The sequence below is a fragment of the Corvus hawaiiensis genome, chromosome Z, assembly GCF_020740725.1.
Source record: "Corvus hawaiiensis isolate bCorHaw1 chromosome Z, bCorHaw1.pri.cur, whole genome shotgun sequence".
In the NCBI taxonomy this organism is placed as follows: domain Eukaryota; kingdom Metazoa; phylum Chordata; class Aves; order Passeriformes; family Corvidae; genus Corvus; species Corvus hawaiiensis.
In genome coordinates this window covers 13,605,312-13,619,005 of record NC_063255.1, presented here as the reverse complement: position 1 = coordinate 13,619,005, position 13,694 = coordinate 13,605,312, and the positions used below count along the sequence as shown (strand labels likewise).

General features: G+C 39.9%; 1 protein-coding gene across 5 annotated transcripts in view; it reads left to right on the top strand.

The window, feature by feature from the left end:
• Positions 1-13,694, top strand: part of RAI14 (retinoic acid induced 14) — an 87,028-nt gene that overhangs the window by 33,317 nt on the left and 40,017 nt on the right. The gene's annotated exons all lie outside the window — the stretch shown is intronic.

Sequence of the window (13,694 nt, the reverse complement as noted above, 5' to 3'; positions counted from 1 at the left end):
AAATAGCAGGTTCAACAAATAATTCAATAATGGGATGTGCATAGCATAATATATCTTTAATATAAATTATGGTAGTCCACTGAAGTTGTGTCCTTTCATAGCAAAGAGGTGTCCTCAGGCCATGTCAGAATGACGTTTTTAATCCATGCTGAGGTTTTTATTCAAACCGTGAATTAAATTGTGGCTGTAGCCTGTCCTCAGTTTAGACTTCATCCCTTGACTCAAGTTAAAATCTCTTGCCAGAAGATTATAGAAATTGGTGGCTGGGGCCTGAAAAGACCATACAATCAGCTTTCTGCCTCAGTGGTTAAGGCAGCATCGCCAAATCTGGTAGCTTTGAACCATTTTTGCTCTGCTGTCTTTTAAAAAATATTGGTCTGGTGATACAGAGCTGATATGTTGAATTCAAGATTGCTGCTTTGCTTTTCTTTGTTGTCTTCAGATACTTGAGAAAGAGCAAAGAGATCTGTACAGACCTATTGTGTAGAGGTTGCTTCAGCACAGGGGCTCCTTGCTTAGGACTGTGCTTGTTGGTGAAGTGAAGCACACGAGTGGTAGCAATTCCGAATTTTTTTCTTTCTACTTTCCATCTTTCACTAATGAAGAAAAGCAGTGTTGTCATGTGTAGTTAGCCGCTGGCTGAGGACAGTATTTTTAGCCTGACTTGGTCCTCGTGCCTATCAGGCTGTACAGACACCAATATGTTGTTGGTTTCTGTTCTGCAGAGCAGGAGAGGGAATAGAGGCTGTGGCACAAAAAAACAATGGAGCTGAGCAAATTTCTGTTCTGTTACAAACAGAATAGTCAGTTTGAGGGTCCCTAGTCTTTTGTTTCCAGCAGTGCCTTTTGGGGCATATCTAGGGTAGAGCCAGCACTGAGCAAGTGTGTATGACACTTCTCCTTAATACTTTCCTACTTGTTTAGTATTTTCAGCTCAAACAGTTTCCTGCACGTGGAAACTCTTCCAAACCTGTAGCAAAGCTTTCTGCCTAATGTTTGATCAGTCGCTCCCTGAACCCACATAAACCTATTGTCTGCAAGATCCTTGGAAAGGACTTCCACAAGTCTGGTATTGTCTATCTGTTGTTTTACTGTGACCTGGTCCCACCTTCATGTGATGGTCTCTCTTCTGTGCTGTAATAGTTGATCCTTGTCCATCCCCCATATCACTGGTTTTTGTCATCTTTGTGTCCCCCTTAGTTTAACTAGGCTGAGGTACCCTAGCCTATTTGATCTCCATACAAGCGTTGTGTCATCTTTGCCCTTCTGAAACTTTTCCAGCTCTAACACAATTTTAGAGGAAGAGACCAATACTGCACGTTGGTGAATACAGTCCATAGTTGTTCTGTTTCTTTCTTTATGCCTTACCTGATGATTCCCAGCACTTTGATTTCATATGAATTGGACCGGGAGTCAGGAAACCAGGGTACTTTTCCTGGTTCTCTAGTGTGGTCTGTTGGCTTCTTGGTTTCTGCTGATACCTAGTTTCTTTCTAAACTACTTTGTTGGTGTGGTTAAGTGTACACACTGTTACAGAAAAAGGATACTCGGTGTGTGCTCAGGCTGACAGGCTCCAGTCTGTTTTGCAGAGCAAAGTATTATAACATGGGGACAATTTTAACATCGTGTTTTTTAGAAAGACTTGGAGTAGTTAACACCTCAGTCAGTTCCCAGTAATTTTTCCTTGCTGGTTTTGTCACCATGAGAAATACAACTGTTCCTGCTTGTGATTTTTCTTCCGTTTTCATGCTAGAATCAATTTATTTTTCTGGGAGCCTGCCTTGAGTTGTGGGTGGATTTAAACCACCTACAATAAAAAGTGGAGGTTTTTTTAAATATAACTCTTAGACATTACATGCTTAATTAAGGAATCTCTGCATACCTTCTTAAATGGCACCCTGACTACAATGAGGACCAGAGTGATAACAACGTGCTGAATGGTTGCCATTAATTCCAAGGGATTATGTGAAACTGAGATATTGATGGCTTCTGTTACGCATGTGTTACTAATTAATGAATTGAAGAGTACTTTACCTCTTACAGTTGATTACTCTGATTTTCTTCTCAGCAGCATTTTTCCATTCAGTGTTTACGTAATGCAGAAAATTACATCCTTTGCCACTTAGTGATGTGCATTCTGAATTTGTGTATTCTTTTCTCTTTCCCAGATATTTTAAAAGGTAAGCTTCTTTTGGTTTCCAAATAGTCCTTTAAACTCTTTTCCAAGAAGCTTCATGCTATTAAGTGTGAAGTAGTAATAAACCACAGGTTGCTTTCAAAGTTTATAAAGGCAAACTTTTTTAAAGCTGCATTGCTGCAGAAAGGTGTAACAACTTGTTCATTTTACCTGTTTAGTTTGTAATGATAGTGGCTGATGCTTTAATGTAGCTTTTAAGAGCAATACCCATTTCTTTTCCAAGAGAAGGCTTAAGAATATTTATCTTGGAGTCTTCTAGAAAACCCTGCTTGTTTGTGTAATACCTTTTTAAAACAGCTAGCCAGATGGATCCAGGGAACGCTTGTGCGTGTCACATATGTCTAACGCCTTTCCTTCTCCTGGGACCAAACTGCATTACATCATATTTTATGATTACAAGACAGAATTTTGGTGGAACGTAGCCATATGGTTGAGTCATCTGTTCTCTTCAGTTTTGGAAGGATTATACTAGCATCTTCAAAAGATTGTTAAATTTATTGGCTTTTTTTAACCCATAAAATTTGGAAACCTTCTGCTCTCTCTGGCAATGAAAACAATCTCAATTTCAGCTTATTTATATAATCTTTTGTAGTTATTAACTGAATCTGTTAAGGATGCTGTTACAGGGTGAAAAAATAGGATACTTGTATGTTATTCTGGTTTTTCTATCTCATGGGATGCGAGGGAACCCCTAAGATATGTGATGTGGTTTCCTGAAAGAAACCAAAAACCCAACAAATGCACATTCTTTGCATTTTTGTCACGACCCATAAAGCTCTTAGGGGTTATCTCTTCTTCCATGAAGACTTAAAACCTGTTACAAATCCTCGCCCTTCTTCTGCTCCTCCAACTTTTCACATGAATTATTGAAAAGCATGTTTTGAAAAAAGATGAGAATTATCTCACCACTGATTGGCCATTTGCTCGTGGGACCATGTCTGAATTCAGCAGTTACTCAAAGTTGTTATGTTAGATGCACTCCACAGAACCCAACATAGCCCTGGTGTGCAGTCTCAGTCTTTGAAATGAGTTTAAAATGATCCTAATGGGGAGCATGACGGGGGGTATTGGTCAGGTCACTCTTGCTTGTAAGCATCATGGGGAAAATGTTTTTTAAGATTCATGATATTACTAGGGATTTCTCTCTCATGTCAGCCCCTCCAAGAACTGTGATGCAATGGTTATAGGTGTAAGAGGGATGTTTTTGATGATGGGAAAGGGGCTGGTAGCACAGCCAGCCCACTCACTTTTCCTGAGGTTGTGTGCTCTTTCTCTGGAGAGACTCTGGGCACTGGACTGCCCTTCAGGATTTTGTGCTTTGTGCATCTTTTTATTACAGATTTTTAATTTGCAGTAGCTTTGTGCTGGGGAAGTTGAAAATCTCTGGGTTGTTGAGCTGCTGAGCTCTGTTACAGAAAATGTGTGTGCATCTTGTGAAGAAATCAGAATATAAGCTAGACAACCTGCAGCAGGGTGTCTCGATACAGCAGCAACGGTATTCCTTAGAGGGGAAGGACAGGCAAACCAGTGGCAGCACTTATCTTGATAATGAAAGAGTGTCTTGATGATTGTGACATGAAATATAGTCCAGTCGAGGACTAATTAGTAGGAGCCAAGTGAATCTTTAATTAAAACAAAAAAGCAGATACTCGTTTGTATCTCTTGTCATCTTGTGTGAGCAATCCTAGTGCATTTGGTGAGGTGCAGGGTATCCAAATTAGCTAAAGCACTGCAATGAGAGGACTGAGTGTTCTAGTAAATCACACATTATTGATAAGAATATTCAGATGAGAACAGACAGGTTATTGATGTGCAGACTGGTCCATTAATAGTGAGCTGTGGTGGTTGTGCCTGGCAGCAGATAGCTCAGTCACTGGTCAAATAGGGTAAAAGTTAAGCCCCCAGCAGTGGCTTGGGGCAACCAAAACTGAGTTCCCAGGGGCTGCCTGGAGAAAGGTGTGCAAGCTGTGGCTCTGATCAGATGAAAGGCAAGGCCATCCATGCCTGCTGAACTGAATATTTGTGCATGTCATTATTCATGCCTGCAGAGAAATGGAACTCCTTCCGAAGAAGGAGTCTTAAGGGAAGGAACCAGGGTGAGTGCCTGCTTGTTCCTTCTCTCCTTTTGCTTCAGGCCTGCCATGTGTGGGCAGTTGATGTTCTGCATACAGAGAGTCTGACGCATAAAAGACTTTTCTGATTCTCAGTGCATGTGATGTGGAGGATAAACAACGTGGGAAGATGTGGTGGTGTGAAATCCCACATGTTCTTCACTGGCAGCTGAAGTGGATTTTATTTTCATGCAAAACAATTGCTTGCTTTTCCCCGTGACTCTTGGATTTATCCTCCATTGCAGTCATGGAAGCAAAAGCAGCTAAGCTTACCTTCCTTCTTTAATATTTGATTTTGGAAACTGACAAATATTAGATCTAGAGGTCAATCCACAGAACTAACATCTGTTAGTGGCCTCAGGAAGATCAGACAGATAGTGAAACTTTTTTGCCTTCTTCTGTAGTCATGAAGTACTTTTGGAGATTGAGTTGAGTCCTTGAAGACTCCTAACAAAATAATTTCTTGGAATAGGGATTTGCCTCTATGCTTGCAATGTGTTTTGTTTGGCTTTGTCGTGGGTTTCAGAATAGAAGTCTGTAATCCTGTAACAGTGGTTATGTCCTTTACAAGAATAACAAATTCAACTATACATAGACTCTTTTTCTACTCTGAATAGTTTTGAAATGTTAATACATATTTTGTTATGAATTTGTAAATTGTATTGCTTCCTACAATAGCATTCTAATAGGTATAAAAATATATTGTGAAGTGTTTTTAGAAACAACCATCTAAGATATTTTCTGGCACTTGTGGAGAATTAAGATGGTGAAGTTTAGTCAAGTAATCTACTGTGTCTTGCTAGTAGAGGGGAAAAAAAGGAAACAGCTTTCATTGTGAGCTGGAATTTCATGTAGGTATTTGTAACACAAGAACAAAGTGCCATGGTGGCTTGTACCTTATGAACACAGCTTACAGTAGTACATCTTACATCAGTTCTGGACAGCGGAAATCCCAAAACTTGAAAGGCTTTATGTGAGTTGCTATTTGACCTTGATAAGTAACTAAAATCTGTTGATTAAGTAGTTCTTCAGTCTTAAAACTTTGTTAGAAGCAGTCTTTTTCATATGTCTCGTGCTGATTATCAGTTTCTTGTTTATAAATGTTTTTATATTTAAGGGTAAGGAAAACCTGAGGATCCTTGGATAACCATTTGAGAAGTGTAGTCATTTTTAAGTCATTTTTTTGAAGGGAAGAGCTCCCATGTGTCCAGCAGTAATCAGTAATTTGTTAGATATATTTTAGTTTTAGTACAGTTATTGAGTCATTTCAATATGAGAACAGTCATCTGAGTTCTCAGAACTTTAGAACTTTGAGAAAAGACAGAACAATGGGAGATGGTCACTTCAAACAGGATAGATTTAACTTCTTTATTTTTAGAAAGTCCCTTGTGTTTTTTCCTGTATTAAGATAAACATTGTTTCATTTATACAAATATACACAATTAATTCTTGGCTTTACTTTCTTCTGTCTTACTGAGAGTGATTGTTTGCATGTGGTGTGGTTACTGCTACGTCCTTTGCTATCTGCAAATAAAGATAAATCTTCAGTTGCTGTATTGATGATGTGTGAGATGATAAACAATGGACAGTAGCTGGACTTATTGCCAGTGCTCTCTGGCTGTATGTTACTAATGATTTAGATGTACTTTTTCTTGTTTTCTTCTAATGCCTTGCATGTTGTGAGCTTTTTGCTCATCACTTTTCCTTTTTACCCAATGGAATGAAGTGGGTTACTTGAAAATATCAGTAATTGCTTAAAAGAGAAGGCCTGATACACCTAGATGTAATGCTAGCAGGAAATGCCACTGTTCGTCAAATGCAAAGATTGATTTATCTCTTAAAAAAATGCTGAAAATCAGTATCTGAATGAAAAAAACCATCGCGGCCTTTAGTATGAATTTCACACAAGCAGCATGTGTGAGCTGTGCGCCTCTCAATCCACACAAAACTCCACCATGTGCCTCTAAACTCGCTAGATATGGGCCAGCTGTGTTCCTTGGTCTGGGTGAACTGTGTCACGTTCTCTTGGCCTCCCTTGCTGACTTTTGCTCTCAGGCTCTTCACTTTCCTACTCTTACAGAAATGAAGTCTTGCAGTTGGGTTATGAAGAGGCTGCTTTTCTGTGCTTTAACTGTGGATGTTCCCTTCCTGACCTTATGGCTACTCTGCATTCAAAGCCTGACTGAAACTGTGAAACTAACCACAGGGTTTTTTTAGAAAAAAGCAAACAAACAACAAAGCAAACAAAAAGCAACCAAATTAAACCCCTCAAAAAACCCAACCAAATCCCCACCAAAACAGACAAAAAACACCCAAGAAACTCACACACAAGAAATACAGATTTCTCAGCAATACAGCAAACTTATTTCCACTTTCATTTCCCTCTTGAGTGTTCTTGGAGCACAGCTCACAAACCTGCTGCAAATTCCAGTCATCATTTAAGCAAAGACCACACTAACTTTTTTCTACAACTTCCCTCCCCCCACACCCCAGTCCCCAGACTTGCAGTCTCAGATGACCATTTTAGTCAGGTCATCTTTCCCCTTCTCTGCTGGTGAAAGACGCTTTCATTTCACAGCCTGTGGCCCCCTTCTGCCGGGAAAGTTTCCGGGCAGCCTCGCTGGCTGATAGAAGTGCCCTGCTGAGTGACTTGCTGTTCAGTTGCATTATTCTGGGGTTCAGCATGAAAAAATGGTTTTCTTGGATAATAATCACTTCTTTATCTACAGAAGCTACCCAGTGAATGGGTAATTATCAAGGTTTACTGACAATCTGCCGTTAGTCTTTTGTTACCATTCCTTGTTCATTCACTCCAACTGCTTCCTGCCTTCCCTGTCGTTCTTTTTATCTCCAATTCAAATGGAATTCATGGTCTGACACAAATACAGTCTGCAGTACCAAACAGACCTCATGCAATTCACATGGCCAGTTACCCCAACTAGGCACCATAGCTCAAGAAGCAGGAGGAGGGCAATGGATTGATGCTTCTGGTTGTGAGATGTGCAGATGTTACTTGCATTGCTGCTGTTTCCACCTTTAAAGAATGGCATGTGTAATCTTGTGAGCTGCAAATGTTTTGTCTTCTTATGTAAATATAATTAATGTTATTAACCATCAGTCATATAAAATAGGCAACATGGATGGTCAAGTGAAGCTGGAAAAGACACTGTTGCAGCAATTAGTGACATTTAGATAATATCACTATGAATTACTTTGAAAGCCATTGTCACAGCTTGCTTTTTTGACAACATAATTAGAGGTCTAGACCTTACTTGTGGTGAAGTTAATGAGCACAGCATCTTTTGGCATGGCCTTTCAGGGCACTGCCTCGGTCGAGAGCAGTGCAGCAGAGGTCGGCTCGAAGTGCCACTGTGCTGTATCTGCACTGAGGGCAGGCTTTGGAAGTCACAGCAAGGAGCTGGAGCTGCAGCAACTGAAAGGAGCCCGGGAGGCAACAGCTCCTGGCATCTGCTGAGCTCTGAGTGTCCTGGGAGATGCTGCTGCAGATTGGAATAAGCTGCTGCTGATAAGGTCAACAACATCCTGCCCTTCTGCAAGTAAGATTTCCACTCCCACTACCCAAGCTTGCTGCTGATAAATACAATCTGTAAATTGCAGTTGTTAAGGCCGGGAAAGGTGTAGGCTCCTTACCTACATACTACTGACTCCTAGGTTATAAGTGTTTTCAGATAAGCCATTCTTTTGAGAAAACCTGTCATCTGTTGTTTTAACTTCAAGGGATGTTTTGTTTAGTGAATGCATTCAGTACAATAAGATTGTTCTTGTTTTTAAAACTCTTGGGAAGTCCAGCACATGTGGACTTTTGTGCATGACCTTGTGATGCAGTGGTGTTCAGTGTCTCTGCCATGCGATTGTTTGTGACGCCAGTCTTTAAGTATTCCTTTCCTTTTCAGACACTGAGTTGCTGAGTTTGAAATTATCAGGAATTTCAATTTGCTACTCAGCTTCCCTGCAGTTCTGATTTCAGCGGAGATAACATAACTCTGTCTCCAGTAGGTTTGCAACAATGCAAGGTCACTTAAATCATCTCCTGTAGGCTGCATGCCAAAGATAAAGAAACAAAGTTGTTGCCAGTTAATGTTTGCTCAGGTATTTGCTCATGGAAAATGTTGTACAACTGCTAAGTAGAGCTATCACCTCTTGTTATACATTATTTCTTGCATGATATGTGCTGGTAATCTCAGACAATTGAGGCTTAATATCCTGATATGGTGGTGATGAAAGAAAGAATAGGTACCTTTTTTGAACGTGTTTTGATTCCTCAGCTTCTCTTCTGGAAAGGAAATTGTTCACTTTGTGACAGAGAAAACAATGTATAAAATAGGTAGTGCAAGCTTTAACGATGTAGGAAAATAAGCTTTGATATGAAGGTTTCTCTTTGGACTCAAATTCTGTCAACTTGTCAACATGCTGTGTGTGATCCCAAATATGAAGGATTTTTGCTGGATGGTTTCAGCCCCACGAGTATGATAAGTACTTTATTAGTATTTTGCAATGATAAAATTGGAAATAAATTGTGCACAGAGGGAGCTTACAGGAGACTCAACAGCTGTCTGTGCAATTGCTGTCAGTGACTGCTGCCGAAGTTTGTCATGGAGCCGTGGCTTTGAGAGGTCATCTTGATGGTGATCACTGAAGATGCTGTGAGCACTCTGCATGGGCCTTTTTTAATCACTAATCAAAAACTGGTGGTGTAGATCAAGTCAATCAAGTTCTCAGCCTCACTTCATTAACACCAACCATGCAGTGCCCTGTGTAGGAGTGGCTTTCCATCCTAACTGTGGCTACCTCTTTCCTGCCAGCTCCTTTCTCAGGTTCCTGAGTGTTTCAGTATGAAAAACACTGAACTGTTACCAGAGAGTTGCTTCAGAGAGTTGCTACCAGGGAGTGAGGCCCTACAGCACGTTTTTCCATCTCAAAATTGAAAATCAAGAATAAAAAGCGTGCTTGAGAGGGATGTTCAATGCCACCTGATGTTTGGATTTTAGCATGCCATCCATTCAGCTGTCAGTATTGCACCTTAGGATCTATGAGGGATGACAGACTATCTGGTTCCCTGCACATTAATAGGAAAATATTTACTATTTTTGGGCATGGCTGAAAAACACCTGCTTTATCCAAAAACTTGCACTTCTTGAGCTTTGATCAGATTTTCATTGTCTCTGCATATGTAATACTCATTATTGCTACCTATATTGAGCACTATACACGTTTAAAAAAACCAAAACAAACAACAAACCAACTCTTCCCCCTTGCCCAAACCTGACGTAGTACTGAGTGGAGCACTGGCTGTGGTCTGTGAAGATGAAGTGTGTGTTTCATCAGTTTTGCATGTGTTCACAAACCATTGTTATTGCAAAATGTTAATTGTTTGAAGGAAGGCTGTTGATATCTGTTTGGCATGTGGCCTACAGGAGTGGGGGGTGTGTGTAGGGTGGGGGTGTGTGTAGGGTGGGGGTGGAGGTGAAGAGAACTCACATGTGCAGTCTTTTCCAGGATTAGATTCTTCCAAATTAATTACACATATGTGTTTATCTCTATGCTGAGATGCTCAGGCTTGGGTTTTTTGCTTGAATGCTACATACTCAGTTGACTAATTTGTGTATTTGCAGCAGTCTTAATGCAAAGCAAGCAAAAAAAATCTCCAAACAAAACAAAGCAGAAGAGCCCCCAGCTTTATTGGTGATGAAAAGTACCTGCTTAGCTGTTGGTTTTGTTGCTCTTGTGCTACAGTAAAAATTTCCCTGAAGACTGTACTACTATTTTGTGCTAACCTTGAGTTTGAAGTGCTCTACATGAGTTGGCTCAGAATGTTGCACGTGGAGACCTCTCTGACATAAAAGAAAACACCCTTTTTTGTTACCTGAACGAGTGGTATAACAGAGCTGAAACTTCCCAAGGGATGTGTGGTGGATGGTGTCGTGCTATTTGGATGAGATCTGAAAGCAAGGAAAGTGAGGAATCTTGTGATAGAGGAAACAGGATGTGGCATAGAGCTGAAGAAGGGGCCTTGCAGAAGTGTCTGGACAGCTTGGAAAGGTGGAATGGGATGGTTTGGGGACTGCAGTGGAGGAAGCTTGATGCAGTTGGTTTATGCAGTTCAGGTCCCCAGTTACGCTGGCCATCCTGTACTCCTGGCAGGAGAGAGCATCTCCCATGTGCAGGTTTTCCAGGATAGACAAATGCTGGTGCTGCATGATGGGTGTCAGTTCAAGGTGGCTTTTACCCTGAACAGTAACAGGCAGCACACCCATGTTTTGCATCATCCCAACCTCCCAAGAACTTGGTGTATGCTTGATGATGTGTGACTTGTGGGGTCAAAACCAGGCTGATATTACAAGAGCTTCCAAAAATGTGTGTAATGCAACAGCCTCTGCCTCTGTTCAGAAGTCTGTGTTTTCTGATCTGCTATGGGCAGCAGTGCCTGTGCAATATTTGATTGCATGAGGCATTTTAAGCACCCTGACTTAAATGCCTCCTACTTTCTTGCCAAATCCTGGGCACAGCGTCCTTCTGGATGTCGTATGTGTTCTCTGTCCTTCTAGATTTTTCTTCCCCTGAAGAACATGGACAGTAAGGCCACAATTCCGTATTGAAATGGCTGCTTTTGAGAGTCTATTGTGTGCCATTTATTTTATTAGCTGTACCTTTAGTTTTTGGAATGCATTGTACAATGCTGGTCTTTTGAGTGCAATGGGGAAGAAAAAAACCAGTTTGATCCTATCAGAGGAATACTTGAACAACATTTGATGCCTGCATACTTGTTTCTTCTGTGTGAACAGATTTATGCATAATTTCATTTCAAAAATAAAATTAGGTCTGTAAATAGATTTATGTAACTTGCATAAAATTGATATTTCATCTACAACGACACATTATTGATGCCTTAGAATGGAATCTTTATTGCTTTAATGAAAAGATGAATAACTTTATGTGAGCAATAGAGTGTGATGGCTTTTAAACATCTTAGGTAGAACACAGATATTTTAGTTTATAAATAAGCATAACTCTGCTGTGCAATGATGAAGAGAAACTGCATGTATCCGTTTGTTTTCCAGGAGTAAAACAAAGTTTCAGGTACAGTAGTGTTACAGATGTTAAACATGCAATTGCAAGAGCTAATATAAGTGGATTTGGATATGTGACAATCTCCAGAATTACTCATTCCTTTAACATCTCTGAGTCACAATGCTTGAAAGAAGAGACACTAGTTAGATATAGTACTGAAAACAGGAATCTAAAATGACTGCCAAATACAGATATAGCCTAGCCACCAGCCTCTACCACTTTCCTCTAAGCAGGAAAAGAAATTAATTATCCAGCTCTGTGTGAAAAAATAAAGAAATGTACACTGATAGCCTTTCCCTGACACTGAGATACCTCTGATATTATCGAGTGTGTTTTCAGGGTCACTTAATGGCTTGTCCAAGTTCAGTTCTATTTATTTCTGAAGTATGATGGAATCTTTTTAGCTGTACAGATAATTGAGGCATCATTAAGTCTTTCCTTAATTGTGTTTGCGTGTGAGTGTTCATTTTAGGGTACCAGAAAAGATATGGTTGAAAACTACAGTAAAGATGAGTTAGAGCATCTGTTCTTGCAAAAGAATGATTCCATATGTCACAAAATGTTTTACTGTTAGCATGAACATCACTCTGCACCATCAGAATCACTTTCGGAATATGCCAGGGTCCTCCCTTCAGTATCTGTCTATCTCCTCAGTGCAGATTCCATACTTTGTAAAAACTGAGGGGTAATTTGGGACCCAACTATATCAGTTCTTCTTTGGTCTGGGATTTTAATGATAGTGTAACTATAAATGGATATAGTTACCACAGCAGCTTTTCAAAGGGGAAATTGACACTTTATCTCAGATATTTCTTAAATTTGGGAGTCAGTATTAGTGTGCTTACTTGCTTGTACCAGAACATTGAGTATTGGATTATATGTCAATAATGTTTCAATTTAATAGCTGACTATTGTAGGAATGTTCATGAAACCGCTTCTTGAAGATGTGGCCATTTTTGTACTACAGAGCTGAATGTTATTCTGAAAGCTGTTCTGCCAAGGATTTACAGCAGACCTTAATCTTAACATTTTCCTGTAGTTTATTCTGTTTCATGTTTCAGAAGTAAACTGGTGATTTCAGGTCAGGAAAAAAATCTTAAGTTAGGTGTTGTGGTTTTTTTCTTCAAAGCATAGGTTAGTATTGGGTTGGACGTGTGTGTGTGCTGTGTGTAGATAAAGGCTGATTCATCAAATAGCCCATATTTAAATATCTTATATGACTGAATAATAAAAAAGCTCAGAAACAGGTCAAACTGCAAAACAGGAGACGTAATATACTGTCAAATAAAGAGTGTTAACTTTAAAGGTTTTTATTTACAAATAAGATTTTTTTTTTTTTTTTAAAACATCTGCTTTTAATAATAGGCTGCCTTTAAAGCATGAAATTCCCCAAAACCAGAATAGGCAGTGAGTCTCATTTTGGGTGGAACCTGCTGCTTGGCTGGCCACTCATTGTCATGGAGTCGAAATATTGCTTAGAGAAACAATTTTTCTTTTGCTGATGTAATTAGTGCTCTAGAGTCTACAGAAGTTTATTTCAGCGCTATAAGGATAAAGACTAAAACCTGCAGGATGTGCACTGACCCACCAGTCATTCCACTGCCATAACAGACTGCAACTGCTCAGTCTGCATGCCACTTCCTTTGACACAGCAGCCGTTCATACTCTTGGTTCCAGGTGGTGTTCTTTCAGCTCTTGTCTACTCTCCTGCCCATACTGTGCTTTCCCTAATTTTTTAAATTTTTTTTTAAATGCTTTTTTTTAACCTGGAACACTTTCCCCCTGTTCTGGTTTCTCAGGGTGTGAACAGCCTGTGGAGTTAGTTCATATCAGTGTGCATATCATATACTTTTCCTCACAAGCCCAGACAGAGAAATGTGAAAGCTCTTATGTATCTGGAGGAAAAAAGTTTGTATAGAGCATCAGGACAAAGGAGGAAGCAGGGGGAGAGTGGTTTTTTATTGTTTTTTATTAACATGTTGTTAATAAAAACATACTGTTTTTTATAACATTTTCATGAGTATTTCTCAAGGTATGTATTAATATGAATTTAGTAATTCCAGGAGTTGTGTACAAATCAGGTGCTCATGAACAGGCAGTCATGCTGGAGATGAGCTGACTGGTGTCAAAGAGAAAGCCACAGAATGTTGAAGGTACCTCTCCTGAGTGTAGCAGGATGCTAACACTGGTTCAAATGCAGCTTTTAACTGCACCAGATTGTTTTTCCTGGAGGCTGAATGCTGTTGTTGGTCCAGATTAGAATGCATGTGGGCAACTTTTGACTCCTTTTCCAGAGC